The sequence below is a fragment of the Lagopus muta genome, chromosome 10 (assembly GCF_023343835.1).
Source record: "Lagopus muta isolate bLagMut1 chromosome 10, bLagMut1 primary, whole genome shotgun sequence".
Lineage (NCBI taxonomy): Eukaryota > Metazoa > Chordata > Aves > Galliformes > Phasianidae > Lagopus > Lagopus muta.
Window position 1 is genome coordinate 3,945,511 of NC_064442.1, and position 20,128 is coordinate 3,965,638.

Below are 20,128 nucleotides of genomic sequence, written 5' to 3' on the forward strand. Positions count from 1 at the left end.
ACATTGTAGCAGACATGCATTTTCCCCTAGGAAAGGTGATGTGGGTGGGATGTATGCTGGCAAGGACCTGGAGTGAGGTCACGCCTAAGAGTGTGGTTAGAAAGTGTGATTGCGTCAGGCAGAAGTACTGATGGTGGGACTGGAGCTGTTCTTTTTAGGCCAAAATCTCTGTCTGTGACCTGAGAGACTGCTGAGCAATTTTATTGAGTCGGGAAAATCGGCACAAGACTCTGAAGGCCTGGCTGGCTGTGAGCGCCAAACAGCGCCTGAATGTGATTCAGCGTTACAATACCAAACTCCTGTCATTGCCAAAGCATTGTGGAATCCCGATATGACATGAATTAATCTTTAGAAGTCTGATTCAAAGGCCAGTGGAAAGATGAAGTTGACTTGCATAGTGTTTTCATTTGGTTCACTGTTGGCTTCGTGGCTAGCATGTGAAGGTTTGAGCAGCTCTGCAAGAAGAGGGCAGCAATGCTGCCCTGATTACCCTCCGGTGAAGTGTAATTTTTGATAACATCAGTAAATACAAAACAGAAACAAAATGGAGACAGTATCTGAGCAGCTTGTGATAGCAAATGAGGTGGAAAAGTTAAATGGATATAGAAAAGGATCCCCAGAGGTTGGATCGCAGCACGGTGCTGCTAGCAACTCTACTTGTTTCCAGACCGGTATCAACATGTGGAGCTCTAAATCTTTCCGAATCGTGGCTGAACAGAGAGATTTGCTCATAGCTACCTTTTCTCTTATTCATATTGTATAAGCTGTCCTCCTCTCCTACTGGCAAACAAATAAAACCTCTGTGCCAGCTACAGCAGCAGTTTACATGGAAAAGCAATGAAGCAATTTCAGGAAAGTATTAAATGTAATTTTGGCTTTTTTTGCTGTCAGTTAGCAGCTCAAAAGAGGAACTGCACTGATGTGCAGAGACTGGCTTGTTCTATGCAAACTCATAACACAATCTCATTGACTGCTTGTGGACCCCCATCTCTCTCTGTTTCCATCTGTTGTTTTGTGTTTTAAGACTAAGTTGTTTGGAAGATGTCCAGATTTCTCTCTCTTCCCCAACTTGCATACAGTACCTGCCTGCCTTAGGCCCCTTGTGTAGATAGCAGAGGGAGAAGCTTCTCCAAAGAATGAACTGCTGGTGTGCCATGGTGCAACTGTTCTCTCCCTCTCCTTTCTTCCACTCTCCTTCTCTGACTACACAGAGCTTTTATAGGGTGCCTAAATACATTGCCTCATTTAGCAGCCAGCGTTTGATGGGATGAAGTTGTGCTATGCCACCTTCTTGTGTTGGTGATTATTCAGGATTAAGATAACACAAACTGCAAGGAGTATGAGTGGGGATCCATCACTTTCTTGTGGCTCACAAGTGGCAACAGCAGAAGCTGCCACATCTTGGTCTAGGAAATAGCTCACGGCTGACAGTATTTCAAGAGATAATAAGGGAATGTCAAGCTTATCCAAGAAAAAAGAAATGACACAGAGTATAAATAAGCAAAGTGCATAAAACATAAACCCAATCCTATTAAAATTAGCTATGTTTTAATTTCTGAAAAGGATGACATGTTGTTGTTAGGGTGTGCTGAACAGGAAAAGATTACATGCATCATTAAGAGAAACTGTTTTCAAGGGCCCTTTTAAAAAATGTGTATCTCTGTTTGCAATTGCCATGTGCAAAATATAAAAATCAGAGAAGGGGAAAAAAAAAAAAAAAAGCAGTAGAAATAGCTCATTTTGTGAATTATAGGAAAAAATACACCATCTGTGATTTAGTAGAGTTCCCAAGTTCCCATCTGTGATTGAAGCAGTCCTTGCTGAGGGCTGAATTCCTGAGCCGTTCCGTATGATAAAATATTTCTCTTGGAAGAAGCTTGGACTAATGGGTTGGTTTGTCTGGAATATGGCTCTTCTAGGTGAGACATGAAACCCTAGAGGTTGAAGTCTGCCTCTAGTGGCCAACTACAGTTCATAAACAGAAGCAAGAGAGAAAGGAGGTCAGTAATCTCAGACCCATTTTTATCATTGTTTCTGTACTGATTTTATCAGTTTAGCTTGCTGGGATGTAAGAAGTCTGGATGGTGATTTCATACTCTCTAGTGTAGGAACGTGTGCTTGCATACTTCTAAAAGTGTAATATCTTTTAAAAAAATAATCCTATTTCTCCATTTTATCTATTTGGCCACGTTTTATGTAAAGGGTGCAGGCAGCTAGCTGAGATAAGTGTATGAACTAGGGAGAAAAGTCCTTTCTCCTTTGGCTTTCCTGCGTAGTTTTTATACCTCAGAAGAGTGTGATTTGTCAGCTGCATTCCCACCCCAACAGTTTTCCATGTGGGCAGATGGAATCACTGGAGTCCTTGCACAATGAGGCAGCTGCAAAACAGAAGCTCTATCCATTTCCTCTTGTTGTTGCTGTTAATTTCCCAGCAGAGCATGCCAGCAGCAGGCCTCTAATGCAGACTCACTGCTACAGCCTTCTGAAGCCTCTGTACGCAGTGTCACTGCAAACCGTGTCTGAGTGCAGAGGTGGCCTTAGCTGTATCAGGTACTTCTATATATGCAACATTTTCCATCCCAGTGCTGTATTAATACACACACATACACCCTGGCGTGATTTCAGTTACCACTGAAATTTATATCTCAATAATAAATGCATTAACCTATTTAATTTATGTTTATATTTTCTACCCTATATAATTATATGCTGATTATACAATTATAGAAAATACATGCATACTTTGCACGATTATGCTGTTAATGAAATAATGCCCGCAGTAGAGTTCTGCATGTGTGTGTGTATGCATGTTTATGAAAATACAGCCACAGTTGGTTGTGTCAGAGTTGTCCAGAGCTAGTTTGGCTCCATCTGCAGTGAGGTGTGCTGCTCGAGCAGACGGTGGCTCAGTGGAGGAGTGTGTTTGTTGTTATTGTTATCACCTGTGGCTGAATCTAGTTGTATTACAAAATGGTTTCGGCTTTATTATAAAGCACCTGTGATAAGGATGGTCATACAACCTGATTTGGTGCTCGACTGACTCAGCTCCCTGCCCCACGTTTTGATGCGCTGTGTGAGGTGCTCAGACCTGCCCCAACGAGGCACCTCGGAGCCCCTTACAACTGTGCAGCACAGGTTGGGCTGCTTGACCTGAATCTGCCCATGCCTCTGCTGGTTTTAGGACAGGTGTTTCATTGTGTGTATGCAGCCTCAAAGTAGCCAGGTACCATTCCAAGGCAGCACTACTTGTCACTGTGTGAGCATGCAAGGGATGGGGCAAATTCATGTCACGGCATGCGATGCTGAAGTGCTCGGCTGCAAATTCAGTGAGTACAATTGCAGTTGGCTCCCGTACAACCCTCTGGTCTGAGTGCTCTCATGCTTGCTGGGGCTTCCTAGTCACTGGTTTAATACAGATGAATAAACAAACAAGTAGCAGCCATTGATAGCATCAGCATCTGTGTTTGCACTGATGGTGAGCGAAGCGATTCACCCAAGCTAACAGAATAAAACTGCGTCAGAGCTGGGGACAGGATGCCTCCCTCCCACCTGCCTTCCCTGGGCATCAGCTGCTTCCTGCATAGCTCGAGAGAGAAGAAAGTTCTGTTCAGCTGAGTAAATACACCATGGCCGTGCCTCTTCCATACTGTACAGGCCTTGCAGCCAAAGGGTTAAAAAGAAATGAGTGCATTTGGCATGCTCTGTGGAGTTCCCAAAGTCTGAACATGAATGACCAAATTGCTTTTACTTTTTAAATTAAGCCCTCTGTCTGTATGCATGCAGCTAACACTGTTGTTCCATTAAATGAAAGAATTTGTTCCCCCTCGTATTCTTAATAGGGTAAGACCCTGCAGTTCCGTCGCACAACTTTACTGACACAAGATCTTATTAAAAGCAATCCTCCCCCTCTCCTCCTTGAAATCTGAGCTTCTGATAGCTTCATCCACACTGTGTTTATTTTATATACACAGCTCTGCAGCTGCTGCTTCCTTGTTCTCTAATAAATGACAGTGTAACTGTTGCATCCACTAAAAAAAAGTAAATAAAATTAAATGGGGAAGAACAATACATCTCTGGCAGAGAATAGGAAATCTTTCAAGGCATGTATCTAAATTGTACAGCCTGATCTTAATTGTGAGGATAATTCTTTCTTATTTCAAGCAACTTGGAACATGACAGAAAATACACACTCTTGGCAGCACATCCAGAAAGATTTCTTCGGAAACAATGGAGAGAATTCTCCTGAACTGGAAAGAGATTGAAGCTTCCTTACTAGGTTAACAGTACTATACTCTGTGATGAAAGAATGGCAGAATGTGCTAGAATCTATTCGGTTGGCTTGGAAGACTTTTGCAGCACAGACAATACTGGACGAGGCCCAGCAGTGGGTGTTACATGGCAGGACAGCAGTATGAAGCGTCACCATTAGCAGTGAGGAGCCCATGAGCAGCACCCTCTGGACAGCTCTGTGTCTTGCTCTGCAGGAGGACTGAGAGCAGGAACTTTTCCCTTTTTTCATCCTTCCAAGCAGGTGAGCCCAGCTGAGGCTACGCTGGGCTGCTGCCACCAATGTATGGCTCCTTCTGGGCTCCAGGCCACTGCCCTGCTGTTATCACTGCCCTCTATTTGTGCCATCACTGATGAAGCCACCAAATGCAGTGAAGGCCAGCAGCAGCACCATGGCAGTTAGCCATGCTGTGGGACTGAGGTGCAGTTTCAAGGTCTCTATTCAGTACTGAGACAAAACTCTTGAATTTATCAGCAATTTGTGTATAGAGCTGGGAAATAATATTAAGCAGAGGTGGAACAAAGCAAGGGAGAGTTATGTGAAACTAAGTTAGAACAGAACAGGACAATATTAGGGGTAACCTCCGAAACTGCAATTGTTTGGCTCTTCCTGGAACAAGGGGAAGCTGTGCAACGAGCAGTCAGCTTGTCAGTACACAGTTCACAAACTACAGAGCTGAACTGAGGGAAAACAAGTTGCTGGAGGGGAGTTAGGGACAGTCAGGTAGCTGAGGAAAAAAGAGGACCTTGTACAGTAATCTGTAAGAAGGATGAAGAAGTACTTCCAAGCAATTGGAAACACTGACCTTGGTAAGGATGAGAGGATAAATAAATAATCCAGGTGATGACTTAAAAATGTAGAAATCATTTATTTAAAAGAAAGAAAAGAGGGAAAAAAAGCTACAGAGGGTGGAATGTGCTAAGAAAGACCCTGGGAAAGATCAAACAGGGCCAAGCACTGCAGCTCTGTGTGAAGAGCAGCAGTTGACATTCAGTCGAGGTGTAAGCATTATCAAAAGGACGATGGAATAATGGCTACACGAGGAAAGAAAAAGGTTTCCAAAACAAGTGAAGCAGCACTAGTGGGAGATTTCCCCTGGATGTTATCTGGGAAATGTTTGGAGGAAGGGCTGAAGGGCACTGGCTCAGGAAAGCACCTGGTATGGCTGTTCTCAAGCTGCTCAGCAGGACTCAGCTTTCCTGCCTTTCCAGATGTAGGCGCTCACCAGCTCTGCTTCAGCTTCCCTGTAAGTGATGCCCTACTACAAGTGTGGCACTGCAGCCCAAGCAGGTCCCCAGGAAGGTGCCATGGGGACACAGCTCTCTGCAGAGGATGGGCTCCAGCTGTGCCTGCTGCTGCACATGGCAGCTCCTTGTGTATAACCTGAGCCTTATAGAACCTAAGCCTTCTACGTGTCGTGTTTAACATATAATCTGTGGCAGTTCACCCTTACACCTAAATAGATACTGGCAAGTTGTTTACTGTGGCCTCAGCCTGCTTTTGTGCCACACTTGTAGGGCACCTGCTGAGCGCAGCGCTGCCTGGAGGCCCAACCTGGGAGAGGGTGGGGTAAACCTCAGCTCCCCAGAAAGGAGGAGGATGCTCCGGACCGTGCTCACATACCTGCTCTGCAAGGCAGGCTGAGGCTGGCTGTGGGTTACTATTCTAGTGTAGCCTCAGGGGTAAATAAACGAGGCCAAGTACCCATGAAAACTGGCCCTTGTATCACTACAGGTGTTAACAGGAAAAAGGGCAGCTCCCTGACCTGAGCCAACCCAGAAGAAAGCATCTTAGATACCTGCAGGTCTCCCTGTTTCAATACAGCCTCTTGTGTATGCAGCAGCTTTAGGCAAAATATGAAGCAGTTTGACTGATACTAATATAAGCTAGAGCTCATCATGAAATAATCATGCCATCCTTGGTGAAAGTGGGAATTTATCTGGGAACTGATCAGGTATTTCTCCGTGGACTAAATGCTGAATTAGGACCAGTGAGATGATGAGGGCAAAAAAAGTCCTGCTCGTGAAGGAGGGCAGTAAGGGAGCTCTTCATTGAGCTGCATAAACTATTAACCTTTCTTGCTGCGAAGCGCCATCTAGTGTTCACAGCCAGTCCGGCTGGATGCGGAATTGCAGGTTCAGGCAAACAGTTTAAAAGACTGTAAGAGAGGGAGACAAACTTTGATAACTAGATATTACTGGCTGTTAATACAACTGTCCTCAGCTTCTTCATTATATGATGGAATGGGAAAAGTTTCAGCTGGGTTAAAAATGTGATCTAGCTCTCAGAAAGCAAAACAGAGACCATGTTGAAGGAGCAAGCTGTCTTGAAACCAACCGCGCCATTTCATTCACAAAATATGTGCCCAATGATGTATCAAATCTGCACATGCAGCGAGCATTATGGTATTATGAATGTTGTTTGTACTGCAGTGGAGCTTCTGTGAGCATTAGTCCCTGCACACATGGAGTGGTGTAAGAATCTCTCTTTCCTGCAAGTTTGCAAATCAGCTGCAATGAGTAAGTGAATCCAGGAACAGGAGAGTAGGTTAATGATCATTGTACACTGTGGGTAGGTGCATGCAAGCTATTTCTGTATGCAGATTATAAAACATACTTTATAGTCTTAAACCAGACCCAGCAAAGACACAGTTTATCATCTAAAGTCTAAGAATCGGGAATCTAGGATCCACAAGAATGGTTAGAAATTGGAGGTGGAGGAGAGGTAAAAAAGGGCACAAAAATAATCCCACCTTCAGGACTGTATCTGGGGCATCTTTCACATAGGGCTGGGGCAGTCCTCATTGGCTTGGCAATTCTCCTGCCAGATCTGATCACCCTGAAACCACCTCGAACACAGACCTCAAACAGAAGGGTTGTTATTATTATTTGTTGTTATCTGCAGAATGCTGACAGCACTTAGAAGTGCCAGAGGATTCATGCCTTGGGTTTTGCTCTTGCAATAGCCAGGAGCACAGTCTAATTAGCCCTAAAAATGTCCGTGATAGAGAACAGCCCTACTGACAGGGAGCAAATTAGGTCTCTGACCTAGCAAAGCATTTAACCATGTGCCACATATTTTAGTACATGTATCTTTAGATTAAGAGCTGGATGATGTAACCTTTTCTGCCTCTAATTTCTTTGACTGCAGTATGAAGTACAGCCCAACTTGCTTGCTGGGAAAGCCTTGCATACAGTATTAATCTGCTTTCTAAACTGACTCCTTTTGTCTGGAAAAAACATGAGGGCCTGCACCCAAACCAGAGGATCTTTGCCATTTACTCTCCTAGAATTTCCATAGGAAAACTCACCCCCGTGTCCAGCTGTCCACAGCAGCTGACTTCAACGGTGCTGCCTAGAAACATCTGTGGAGAAGCTCAGAGGACCTTTAGCACTTCTGTGGCACAACTACTGCCCTGTCTTCTCAACAGTAATGCAGACCTTTCCATGACTACCGGTCATTTAAGAGACTCTTACTTCCTACATCACAGTCCTGTCCTTACACACAGGCAATACACAATCAGAGTCTTACAGCTATCTCAGCAAGAATGATAACAGGCCCTCCTTTTGTTTTGCTCCTTTGTGATCTGCTGAATCACTCTAGAATTCCTCGTTTTATTTCAGTAATAACAAAACAAATACAACAGCAATGAGGAGCCTGGAGGGTGGCACCAACTATAGAGGATAGTGAGAACTACGCAGATTTATCTTCTTGGAGTTTGGAAAGCAGCAGTTGACTCAGAGCATGATGGAGTCACCTTGCTGTTAACATTAACTTTATGATGTTCTGAGATGACTCTGTGGTAATGAGGACTTCATGAGGAGCTACATGACCCTCAAGGGAATTTTGAGTTTAAAGTTTTACCCTGTATCTTCTCATGTGATGTTAGAGGTATAAACTCTGCAGGACAGACTGGAAGCACGTCTGCTTTCCTTTCCAAGCCACATGATGACTTTGGTGGGTTGCTTCAAGATGGGTAGAACAGGAGGCTTAAGAAAGAAGCTCCAGCTGGAAGCTGGTGGGTGTTACATTTAATCTATTTGCATTCTTTGGTTCAGCAAGCCTCTGGGGTAGTGTGCCAGAAAATACCTGCTCTTTCCCCATACTCATCACCGGACATCTGTGTGCTAGTTGGTCTGACTGCACCTCTCTGCTCTTATCTCCTACATTATATATTAATTCCAGCATCTGCTGTGTGGTTTTCACTGCTTTGACAGGGCATGGTACCATGGCACAAAACCCTCTTTCTCTGTCCTTGTCCCGTTGTGATCTCAAAGGCCCTGAAGCTGTACCTGCAGAGAGCACTGCATGAAGCTTGCAGGTGAGATACCTGCCTGTGGAGCCTGTGTGCCTTCCTTCATGTACATCCATTTTGCCTCTCTTGTACTGAGCTGGGAGGGATATGATTATGAGACAAGTCACAAACTAATCAGAGCAGGTTAGGGTCACTTTACATTCTGATGCAGAATTAAACCAATGAGGAACTTGATTGGCTCATGCTAAAATGATCATCATGACTGTTTCTCCTTTATTAGGCCTGAAGAGCCTAGTGATCCCATTTCTGAGTCAGAGCCTCAACACAGTTTTTCACACAATTCCCAATTAGCAGCAAAGAAAAAGAAAAGGCAGATAAGACTTCTGAATTACTGAGAGGGAACCTCAGTGGTTTGCACACCAGGGTAACAGCTCCTCCTGCAAGTAGAACCCTCAGTGGCATGCTCTTCTAACTGGAAATACCTGATATTTTCTTTTTTGAAATATGGATGCTATTTTAATTGCCAATTACTGACTAATAAAAGGAATTCAATAATACATAATAAAAATACCTTATAATATGAATTACATGTGGCCCAGCTTTACTGCTGAAGTCATGCCTCAGTCACTGATTGGAATGGTTTATCCAAGTGCTTATCTTTAAGCCCCCATATAATCCCACTGAACTCAGCAGTGGAAGGCACCCTTCAGTATTAAAAACCAAATCTCCAGCCGTAGTATTTTACAATTTCAGTACCCGACAACCTAAGTGTTTGCCAACTGCAATCTTTCTTTTCATTTTGGCTGCTCTTGAGTGTATTATGTGACTCTAGTTTTACTCATTAAAGACTCAGATTGTGCTTGTTTTGTTAACAACCGTTAGGGCAGGGGTTCTGACTCTTAATTGGTACCATCTGGAAATGAGAAGGAAATTGCTTAGGATGAACGCAAAGACGAGGAAAGTCCTTACAGTTTCTCATGTTTGCAAAACTTGTCCCATTTGCAATAGCCAGATCTGACCTAGGAGCCTGCCTGCCCTTCCATTTCTGCTGGGAGCTGGTGGGAGTGTTTTCTTTCAAGAAAAAGATAATCGCCGTGTTGCCAGCAGAACTAGAAAATAATCATTTTGAAGTGGAAAGTCGCACAATTCCGGCTGCTAGCAAACCAGGCCTTTTTATGCAAATTGAATATCTTTGTTCCCAGTTTTTTCCAATCCTGCACCACTTGTTCAGCATTTCCTCATTTTCTGGCACTGGTTTCCATAGCTGCGTGCAATCACACTCTCACACAGATGCCATTCTGTGTTCAAAGCACTGAATGCTACAGGGCATATTAGTGTTTTTATGCTTTAGATCTATCTTTATGTAACTTCAGAGCTCATTAATATATACCATTTTGTGTGATTAAAAAACAACAACCTGGCACATGAAAAGCTTTGAACAGGAGAATGGATTGTAAGGAAAATGGCTTTCTTTTCATTATGCAGATTTTAAGCTAGACAGGAGATGTGCCCAGAAAGTTAGTGGAGTAGGTACTGGCTACTGCAAGGGAGTGATTCCCTGACTGCAGCCCTACAGACTGCATGTCAGAAGAAAGAAACAGGAAAAATCAAATGCTATTTAACTGCGAAGATTTTCACATTATGATTTCACAGCAGTGGATACAAATGAATGGAAGACGTCCATGGCATTCGTCTTAAGGCTTTTTTCGTCTTAAGGTGTACTCTTTTGCAGTGTAGAAAGACAGAGACTGGACTGAGATGTGCAGGTATGGGAATGATGGCCTCACTTTGAATATTGAATGGGTACAGAAAAGTGTAGAAGCTCTGGCTGTTGGTGAAGCACAGTTCTTCTACTTAGGTTACAGCCTGAAATGCTGACTCTAAAACTGTTGTGCCAGGAAGTATGCAGATGATGTGTGCCAGCACACAGCGCTCTAGCTGTGGATGTGGGTTGTGAAGCAGAGTGACGTGGGTGTTTTTCTGACCATCAGTTCTGACTTACAACTGCTTTCAGTCTAACGACACCAGCGTGTCACCTGCTAGCCAAAGCACAGGCTGCTTTAGCACTAAAAGCCGTAAGCGAGTGTCTCTTTCAGGTCCCTCTCCTTGACAATGCTTACTGTCCTTCCAAGGCATCCTGATTACCTCCAAAAACACCTAATACTGACCTAATACTGTAGGTACATGTGGTTTAGATGACATCACTCAGCAAAGCAGCAGGACAATCTCCCCATCCAGTTTGAGAGTCTATATTCATAAGGAGCAGCTTTCCAGAAAAAAAAAAAAAAGATATATTGGAGGTGGTTGGAATCTATTGATGCAGCATGGGCAGTGGGAATAATGTAAAATCTGGCGTATAACCCACTCAACGCTCACAAAACCCTTCTAGGAATGGTCAACCAAATCCATTTTTCCTGTCATATCTCTGACTTTGTGTTAAGGGATACGTGACTTGAGCAGCAATGCAGCCCTTGGGCAGCTGGAGAGGTAAGGGAGAGAGCCACACAACTCACACAATTCTGCTTCCAAACAGCAGCTCCAAGCATTTTCCCAGTGCTGGGAAGTTTTGTCCTTCTCCTTTTCCTCCTGTGCGTTAAAAGGAATGTACTGATTATACGGAACTATGGCAGCAAATTGCTACTAATGTATGAAATGAAAATCCACGCCTCACGGCACAGAGATCTTAGACAGATACTCTGCAATTACTGCCTTGCTACAATTTCTGCTGGGTGTTACTCAAACACAATACTGAGCACAGGTAATTTACTGCAGAGGTGATAAAAAATCTCATTAAACCCACATAATTTGAGACCAGGTAGTTTCCCAGCTCACGTTTTGGCTTGGCACCAAGCTGTGGGACCTGGCTGGGTGGCTGCCCACAGGAAAATTCTCTCGGGTGAGAGAAAAAGCAGTGGCAGTGAGAAGGGTGAGCGATGTGCTATATAGGAGGACATGGAGGCTGACTAGCTGCACGTTTCTCTCACTGTCTTGCAGAAGCATGGGGATGTAACCAGCTGCTGAGAGTGCAGATTTGACGTGGAGAGGCTTAAGAACTGAGCTAGTCTCTCAAGTAGCCAACAGCCTGAACCTGACAGCCATTTACTTCCTGGGAATAGCAACCCCCCCCTCCAGGGATTTGGCATTCTCTCCCATGTGATAATCTGTTGAATACTCTACAAGGTACTGGACCAGATTTTCTCTGCAGCGGCATCAGGTACTGCTGCTTGGAGCAGGCAGGGCCAGTTGGCAGCAGTGCAGGCGTCTCACAAATGTGCTGATGTAGCACTGACATGGGAGCTGCTGCCAGGGCCCTGCCTGCACAAGGGTAGGCAGGAATCAGAACTATCTTTGTGCAGTGTAATTTAGTGACAGGCCCAGCTGTCCTGACTCCTGTTTTTAGGTGGTAAATACCCCACACAGAGGTGCCACAACTGTGCCAGTCAGGGTGAATCAAACTCTCCAAGCAGCCACCACTGAGGCATTTTGCCTTCTCCAGCTAATGACCCGAGGTGTCAGCTGGTTGATGTAATAGGAGTAAACACATTTCCTATCATCCAGGTCTTTTACAGCCAGATGACACTCGGCATCTGAGTGAGGTGTCAGTCCAAGAAGAAATGCAGGCTCCCAGATCTGCCTCCTTGATGTTGGCCATGGCTGGCTGGAGCCTCTGCAGGGGATGGCATCTGTGTTCATCAACTCTGCTTCTTGCTGCCCAGCTCTGGGGCTGGGCCATGCTGCCTGACTGTAGCGGGAGCTGTGGTGGAAGCAGAAGCTCTGTGGGTGAGCCAGGAGCCTGGCAGGGGTTCCTGCATGTCTGGGAATAAACACACCTGAGTGACTCTAGGAAAGATGGTTCAGCCCAAGAGAGTGTAGCTACAGACACTAAAGAAGCCCGACAAAAAAAGCCCAGTATCGGCTTACTAACTTTTCTTCCAAGACAATGACAACACATTTTTAAAATGAGTTAATTCTCTTCCTGCAGCACCCTAGCACATCCTTTTTATTTTTCTCTGTAAGGCCTAGCTTGCCATTGGAATATTACCACTGAAAGAAAATACTTGATATTGATGGGGAAACAACACAATGACTTCAGATACCCAAGGAGAGATATTTGTATATACAGAGAGAATTTAACCTCAAAGACTCAGTTCACCTATTCATGTGTGATTTATATTGCCCCAGGCTCCTAGGCAGAGTGAACACTGACACCCTTTGATGTTGAAAGAAGCCTAGTGACTGGCCTTTGGAGAGATTTGTGATGTCTCTATCAGCCTGTCAGTGGAAAACCAGGCAGCAAAGCCAGGCCCCCTGAAGATTTCAAGGCCTTGTAGGCAGAGGAATTGTGTAAGCATTTTACTTTCACCAAGTGCTTGAGAGGCTGAGCACAAACAGGCAGTCTAATTGAGTGGCTACAGAACACTGTGCTGCAGTCTGCATCTGTGTGGCTCCCCATGACCGATGCCCTTTTGGCCAGGGAAAGGGGCCAGCAATGGGTGCATTTAGCAATTGCATGTCCCTGGGTGATGGAGTGCTTCTGCAGCATGGTGGAGACATGAGAACCCAGGGACAAGGCTTTAAAGTGAGAAATAAACCTTGCTTATTTGAAATGCAAAGCATTTTCTTGTAGTTGCAGATGGGCAGATAGGCCCTGCCCCTAATTACTTCTCATCTCTGTGGTATCAGGTGTCAAGGGTTTTCAGTGGGATGAAATAGTCCTGAATAGGTTTGACATCCTACAAAGAAAAGGACGATACCAGAAGAAAAAAGAAGTGCCAGCAGTGCAATATGTGCTGTACAGCTCTGGCACAGGACCAGATCGTGCACCAAGGTTAGCGATGGGAAGCAGGTGGCAGGAGGGACCACGGGCTGATGCTCCTTGTGAGGTGAATTCCCAGACAATGTGTTGAGCAACACTTTGGAAGATGATAGGATTAAAATTCAATATAATGCTGATAGATTGGGGTAATGACTTGAAAACAGTAACACATGATATAATAAAGACAGCTGTAGAATGGTTTACACGGAATTAAGGACTGCTGGCTAGGCACAGCAGGATCTGAGGATTACTGGGGATTATAAACTGAAGATGCATCTAAAATATGATGCTATTGCAAAAACAAACAAAGGACCAGTGCTCCATGGTTATATCGAGGATGAGAGCTCATTTGAATCAGATGTGTCCAAGATTGCAGCTCATCAGGAAATGTACAGAAATTGTCCAAGCATTTGGAGACTAAGACCAAGTGGGAGCTGCTATGTACCACTTGGCAAACACAGACTAAGAAATTGCCTTTGAGAGAGAATGAGGCATCTAGAGAGTGAATTTTCTATTGGTCTTTGAGAACTAAAAAGTGAAGCTGTTGTTAACTCAGAAACAGATGAGGAGATTGGGAAAGGACTCCTATGAACAAATATCACTAAATGCCATGCCCTGATGATGCATTCTGCTTTACCAGAATTGTGCTTAGGCTGCTAACCTGTATCTTGTTCATTTTAAATGTGGGGCAGTTGAATTAATTTTATTTATTACTATTATTATTATTATTATTATTATTATTATTATTATTATTATTATTTTGACAACCCAATTCTGTTGGGCCACAATGAAGAGGGCAGGAATATGGGGATTAATTTCTGTTTCTCTCTGTCTGCATCTCTGAGAAGCATTGTACCTATAGCATTAGCAGTGTCATTTATTGTCCTTTACTTGCACTTGTCCCTTTGGAAAGTCAAATGCTGGTATCATCCTTCCTTTCTTTTTCCTTGTGCCCTTCAGTGAAAGGACTGTAAAGTCATAGGCTTAAAGGTTGTGAACGGAACGTCTGATGCTGGAGAGCAGACATCCACACATTTACCTCAGTGGGAAAGTGGAGAGTAATTGTGGGTTCTGATTTTCCATGGAGCCTCTGTGGGGAACTAATAGTCTGGACTTGTCCTTTCTGAGGCCTAATTATGTCTCTCTGTCAAACTATAAAAACAAGAGTCTGTAGCATCACAAGGGAAAATGAAAGCTATTGGCCTGTGTTCTGCATTTAATAGGATGTCAAAATCTGAAGCACAGTCTGACTGGTTTCTGACTGGGGTTAGAAAAGAAAATGCAACTAATTAGGCTGTTCTGAATATCCCTCTTTGTCTCAGAGCTGTAGACTTGCAAACTGTAACGTACTGGGAGTCCCAAACTCTCTGATCAGTGCTGCTGTCTGGATGGGAGGGGTCTTCCCTGCTGATGGGATTCAGGCTCCACTTAAGCAATGTCACTATTAGTGAGGACAGTTCCCTGGGAAATGCTTTGTGCCATCCAACTTCTGTGTGTCGAGGAGACGAAAAAACAGAGCTAAGATTTCAGGTGTAAGGAGCTGGAGAAGGGCGCTCCATTGGAAGCATCACACATATGAACAATTAAGGCACTAATCACACTTTGGAGTCTGCTGTATTACATGTTAGTTGATGTCCTAGTGCCTTCCTCTGTTCTTCAGAAGTTAATTTGAGAGTTTTTTTGCTTTTTTTTTGCACTGAAGACATTTCTTGGAGAGAACTGCAGAAGTTACTAGTTCCTTTTACCTTTCCCTTGTCAGCTGCCCTCATTCTGAACCAATGCTACGCTCAGCTGGCTCCTCATGTTTTACAGATGAACTGAAATAAAGTGGAATTTGTCCCACTGTGAAATAAAGGAAGAGGAAAAAATAACTGTCTGCAAGATTTTTCATGCAAGTCCCACATCCTTGGTTTTGCCCTCTTTTTGACACAGAAATTTGATCCACTTCCACTTAGACATTCTAAGGCACCTTTCTGGTTTTCATTCTTTTTTCTGATCTGACATTGGGTTAGTCAGGAAACTGCCAACGTTGCCTCACAGTCAAAATTAAACACTGCAATTCAAACTGAGAGGACATCAATGGGCAGGAAAAGAATGAGGTCTCAAAATGGTGTTTTTTGTAAATGTCACTTCTACAAGGTCTTGCACAAGGATTTGAGTTAGGAAAGCAGTCAATGAGTCTGCAAGGAAAGAGAAGGTCTTTCCAGGAGTCAGCCTAAAGAGAAAGAAGAAGAGTGGAAGAGAGAGTAAAAAGAGAATGAACAGCATAACCATAAGGAACTTAGGAAGCTGAGAGAAATGAGCACCTGGATCATTTTGGAGACTGAGAAAATACTGTGTGACAAGGCCTCAACACTTATGTGGAGATTTACAGCTGTTGTTTCCAATAACTGCACAGTGATTTCACCCACAAATAATAGTTTCTGCGGAGACAGCTAAACATTGCTGGTAAGTGTGCCTTTTCCCAGGTTGCAAAACAGACTTCCCAGCAGCAAAACAGACTCAAAGCAGTTTGGGCTCAGTACAAGAAGCAGAAAACTGCTCACTTGGAAACCTTGTCTAGGCAGACCCTTCTTCTCTGGCACTGAACAACATCCACTTGGCAGAAGCAAGGAAAGCAATGGGACCTGACCATCACTTGAAAAACTCTTTAGCCCCTTGGTCTGTCCTGTGTTTCCAGTGCAGAACTGCTCTCCCTAGAGATGAGGGCAGGAAAACTGTCGCCTTTCTATGGCTTACTCAGTGTCTGAGCAGGATCCAGTAGCTTCATTTTGGTCTAATCCCAAGATATACCCATGAAGGTGCTCATCTGGTGCCAAGCCTCTAGTCCAGGCAGGGACCAGTCTCACATTGTTTTCCTTGGCCCCTGAGGACAAGTTTCCCAAAGCTTATTGAGGAGCTACTTAGCTAAGACCTGCATCTGTATTTTTAGGAAAGTCTTTGACAATGATCTTAACCTAAATGCCCATTTAAGCCTTACTGAACCATGGTGGACGCAGATTTACACGAGCTTAAATAATTTCCTGATGCAAGCTGCAGCTCTAAGTTTTGGGTATTGTTTCCAGTTTAGCGATGGTAGCCCTCTCTCAGCTTAAGTAATGTGTGAGTTACACAGCACAGGGAGAATGAAATGATAAATTATCACTTCTGAGAGAATAGCCAGTTTGTTTGCTGTCTCCCCACCAGATCCTTCCTACTGCAGGTGCTCACTGTGGTTTCTCCAATCAGCAAAAAAGCCTTCCTGATTGCCCCATGCATAGCTTAGCCTGTCAGGAGCCACCACAATCCCATATCTGAGCACAAAGGCGTGGGGCATTTCGAAGGTCTGACAGTTACTGAAATCAGAGACTGCAGTTAAAATACAAGCCACTTACAAATGGAGGGCGGAATAATAACCACACAGCTTAAATTTAGCATAAAAAGTTATAAGATAGGTATTATGGTGGTTGGGGAGTTTGCATTTTTTTCATCTATTTTCATCTGTACAGCTTAAAGGGTTGGAGGGGATGTGCTGTGCAAATAAAGGATTACTTTTACTTTTGAATCTGTGGCATGAAGATGACAAAAAATCTACCCCTGTGAGTTGCCATGTAAATGAATCCAAGTCAAATAATACACAGGGAGCAACAAAGCAAACCAACCCAGCCTGCTCTGCAATACGGGTGTTTAATTTGTGCACAGAAATCCCAGGAACTGAAAAAAACTGGGGCCATTTCAAAATGCACAGAGCCATGCCACCCTCCTTCCCACAAAAGCTGATCTTTTAAAATATTTTTTAAATATACATATATTTTTTTAGGAGAGTGGACAGCGAAGGAAGAAAGGTCAGCAAATCCGTGTTAGATGATAGCACAGATTCCTCAGCTACAAAACGCAAGGGCCGAGCAGAACAAAGAGATTTGCATTCTAAGTGATGCAAAGCAGCCAGCAGCGTTTTAATGTTGTGTTTGCTCTGTGATGTCTTCATCAGGCGCTCAAAGGCAGCGGCTCTGGCAGCCGTGGGTCCCTGTGAGCCTGTCAAACTCCGTTTCCATGGTTTTCCTTCAGGCAGCACCATCGGCAGACAGCACGGAAACGGACCCCTGCAACCTGTTTTGAACAGTGTCTCTGATGTAGGGCCCCAGAGCGGGCATCAAACTAGCAACAAGCAGCAAGAAAATAACAATTTTGCTTTTCGCAGGTGTCAGAACGGCAAACAAAAGGCTGTTTGTAAAAGATGCAACATCCCCTTTTTGTCCGTGTTGGCAGTTTAAAGTCAGCCGGGCAGCCGTTAAGGAGGAGATTTTGGATGGGGTGTGAGAAGGAGCTCGTCTTGAGGAATTCCAATTGTTACCTCTTGCACCCTTTAGCCTCACTGAACAGGGCCTTCTCCTCATTGAGCTAATAGCTATTAATGCTGTTTCAATTATTCCGTTTGTGTGAATGACCAGGGCTATTTTTTTTCAATCAATTCTATATATATATACATATTTCCAGACAAAAAAGGCATAAGAGTCTCATTCCTCCTTACCTTGAAAAACACTCATTTAAATAAACAGTTCAGAACATGTTAAGCATTGGAAGCATTATTTCAGCACTGATAGAGAACAGTCTGTTACCTGTACTGGCAAGAATGGACATTCAGTGCTCATGAGCTGTGCATGGTTACCTCGGAGCTTGCAGCACATGACCTTCACACTCATCTGGGGGCTCAGCTCCTTCCATCACACATCCACCTGCTGGAGGTCAGCTGTACAGATGGCAGTCCAGGATTCTTGGTTCCTCTGAATCTCAATGTTTGCAGCTTCTTTTCAGAGTTCTATTAAGAATACATAACAATGTAATTCCAATTCCTGATTTCATGGTGCCCACTACCTCAGAAACACAATCTTGTTCTTTTTAATGGAAAATATCGAAATGCTTGTGGTTGTGTTCCAAATACGGGTGGAAACAAATAACAGGGGAAAATAAAAAAAAAGAAGTGCCAAGGCTCATGCAAAGCAGAGACGCATTTTTCTGTACAGCTCTCAAACCAAAGCAATCTCGTGCATGGTCTGACTAAAGTTATCCAAAATACATTCAGTAAATGATGTTTCTGTCTGAACTCACTGGATGTTTTGTCACCTCCTACGTTTTTCAAATACATTTAATACTTTACTCATAATTAAGGAGCTGGTTAATATTGTACTGTATCTGCATATGGAGCAGATTGAAGTTGCTAGGTGTGCTTAGAGGAACAATGCTGAGGAGCAGATATAGGTGATGTAACACTACAACTGAAATCCTAACCTCATCATCGGTTTAAAGGAATTCTCACAGTATCTAAAGAGAAAATAGGCTTGTAACTGAGAAGGCTTTCAAAGTGGTTATGATACATTGATTATTATTATTTCAGAGCACTGATCTGCTAAATATGCATTTTTTAAATGAGCACTGTTTGCATCTACAACACCGATTACATGAGAACAAGTCTAGGTACATCCATACTGACACTATAGGCAAGGTACTAACAGATACCAGTGTTGCTCACCTTGGCATATACGGTTCCCATGTCCCAAAAATAGCTAAATTGTTTTCCATCAGTAGAAACAACACATTCATTCCAAATGTATTACTGTACAGTGCTGAATTTGCTCTGACTTACTCAAGAGCCAGCTGTACAGCAGAACAAACATTCAATGAAATGAACAGTGGCTGGCATGAAGGGAAGGGGTGAACAAGCCACAGACTCTAGCAGAGATTTCTGTTGATCAGAGCAACTGTTTATGACTTTTGTTCAGTGTCTCAAGATGAAAAAAATATGTCTGTGTCACAGTAGAGACAGAAGCTGGCAGCTGTAGTATGCCTGTACTATTTTTAATGAATACTGTTGTTTGCAGGGTACTAGATGATCATACAAAACATGGCTTTGTATTGTTTCTCAGTTAGCTGTAAGTGGTGTGGGTTAAAGCAAACAAACAGGAAAAGCAGAACCTACTTCACTGAAGAATGGTTTGGAACCACACACTCATGTAGCAGGGCAAAGGGGACATGTCTGGGGAATCACTGGAGGGGACTGGGAGCAGTTGCTTTAAAACTCCAGGCTTTAAAAATATATATATGCATCTTTATGGTATTTATGGATGGGTACTGGGCTGGAGAGAGGAAAGGATGCCTAAGCAGTGCTCACCTTGTATTCTCTCCATTGTTTAGTGAATGCTATTGTCAAATCAGGAGATCTGCAGATGTATTTATTTTGGAATAGAGTACTTTGTTCTGTTTTGGATTAAACCTTTTCAGAGCTGCACTTGCCACTGCTGCAGGCAAGACTTGTAGGCTGCACTGAGCAGTGTGGTGAAGCAGGCTGCAGGCATAAAAGGGGAGAAGCCACCATTGACACCAATAGGAAGAAACTAAAGGGAAGGCAAAAAGCATCACTGTTCTGTAATAAGATAATGCAGAGTTACCCCAACAGATGGGCAGGGAGAACTGTGGGCTAGGGAGTAGGTAACACCCTTAAGGCCTATCACAGGATTACTAGTGATTCTGTAGGGTGCATTCCCATTCCCACACTTTGATTTAGCAACACAGCTCTCATCATTACCATCACTCATTTTATGCCATTCTTACTTTTCAAGCAACTAGAGGAAAGTTTTTTATAGGAGAAAAACAACCTGAAGTCTTACTCTGCCAGTAAGCAGGAATTTATCATGTAAGAAGTCTTTCTAGGCTGTCACATTTATATTATTCTTCGGAGGCCTGGTTGGGAAAGGTGACAAATAAAATCAAAAAGGACAAAGAAGTTAGCACA

The 20,128-nt window shown here is 43.6% G+C and overlaps 1 protein-coding gene and 1 long non-coding RNA gene across 3 annotated transcripts in view; one reads left to right on the plus strand and one right to left on the minus strand.

Moving 5' to 3' along the window:
- Positions 1–20,128, plus strand: part of LOC125698371 (protein FAM169B-like) — a 262,140-nt gene that overhangs the window by 218,194 nt on the left and 23,818 nt on the right. The gene's annotated exons all lie outside the window — the stretch shown is intronic.
- Positions 1,504–20,128, minus strand: part of LOC125698374 (uncharacterized) — a 99,591-nt gene continuing 80,966 nt past the window's right edge. The window contains exons 4-5 of one of the 2 annotated variants that reach the window (XR_007379168.1): positions 18,008–18,157; positions 1,504–17,448 (exon numbers count right to left, since the gene is read on the minus strand). This is a non-coding gene — a long non-coding RNA (uncharacterized LOC125698374). Of the gene's footprint in view, positions 18,158–20,128 lie in introns of both variants that reach the window. The other variant, XR_007379167.1, reaches the window with a different exon arrangement.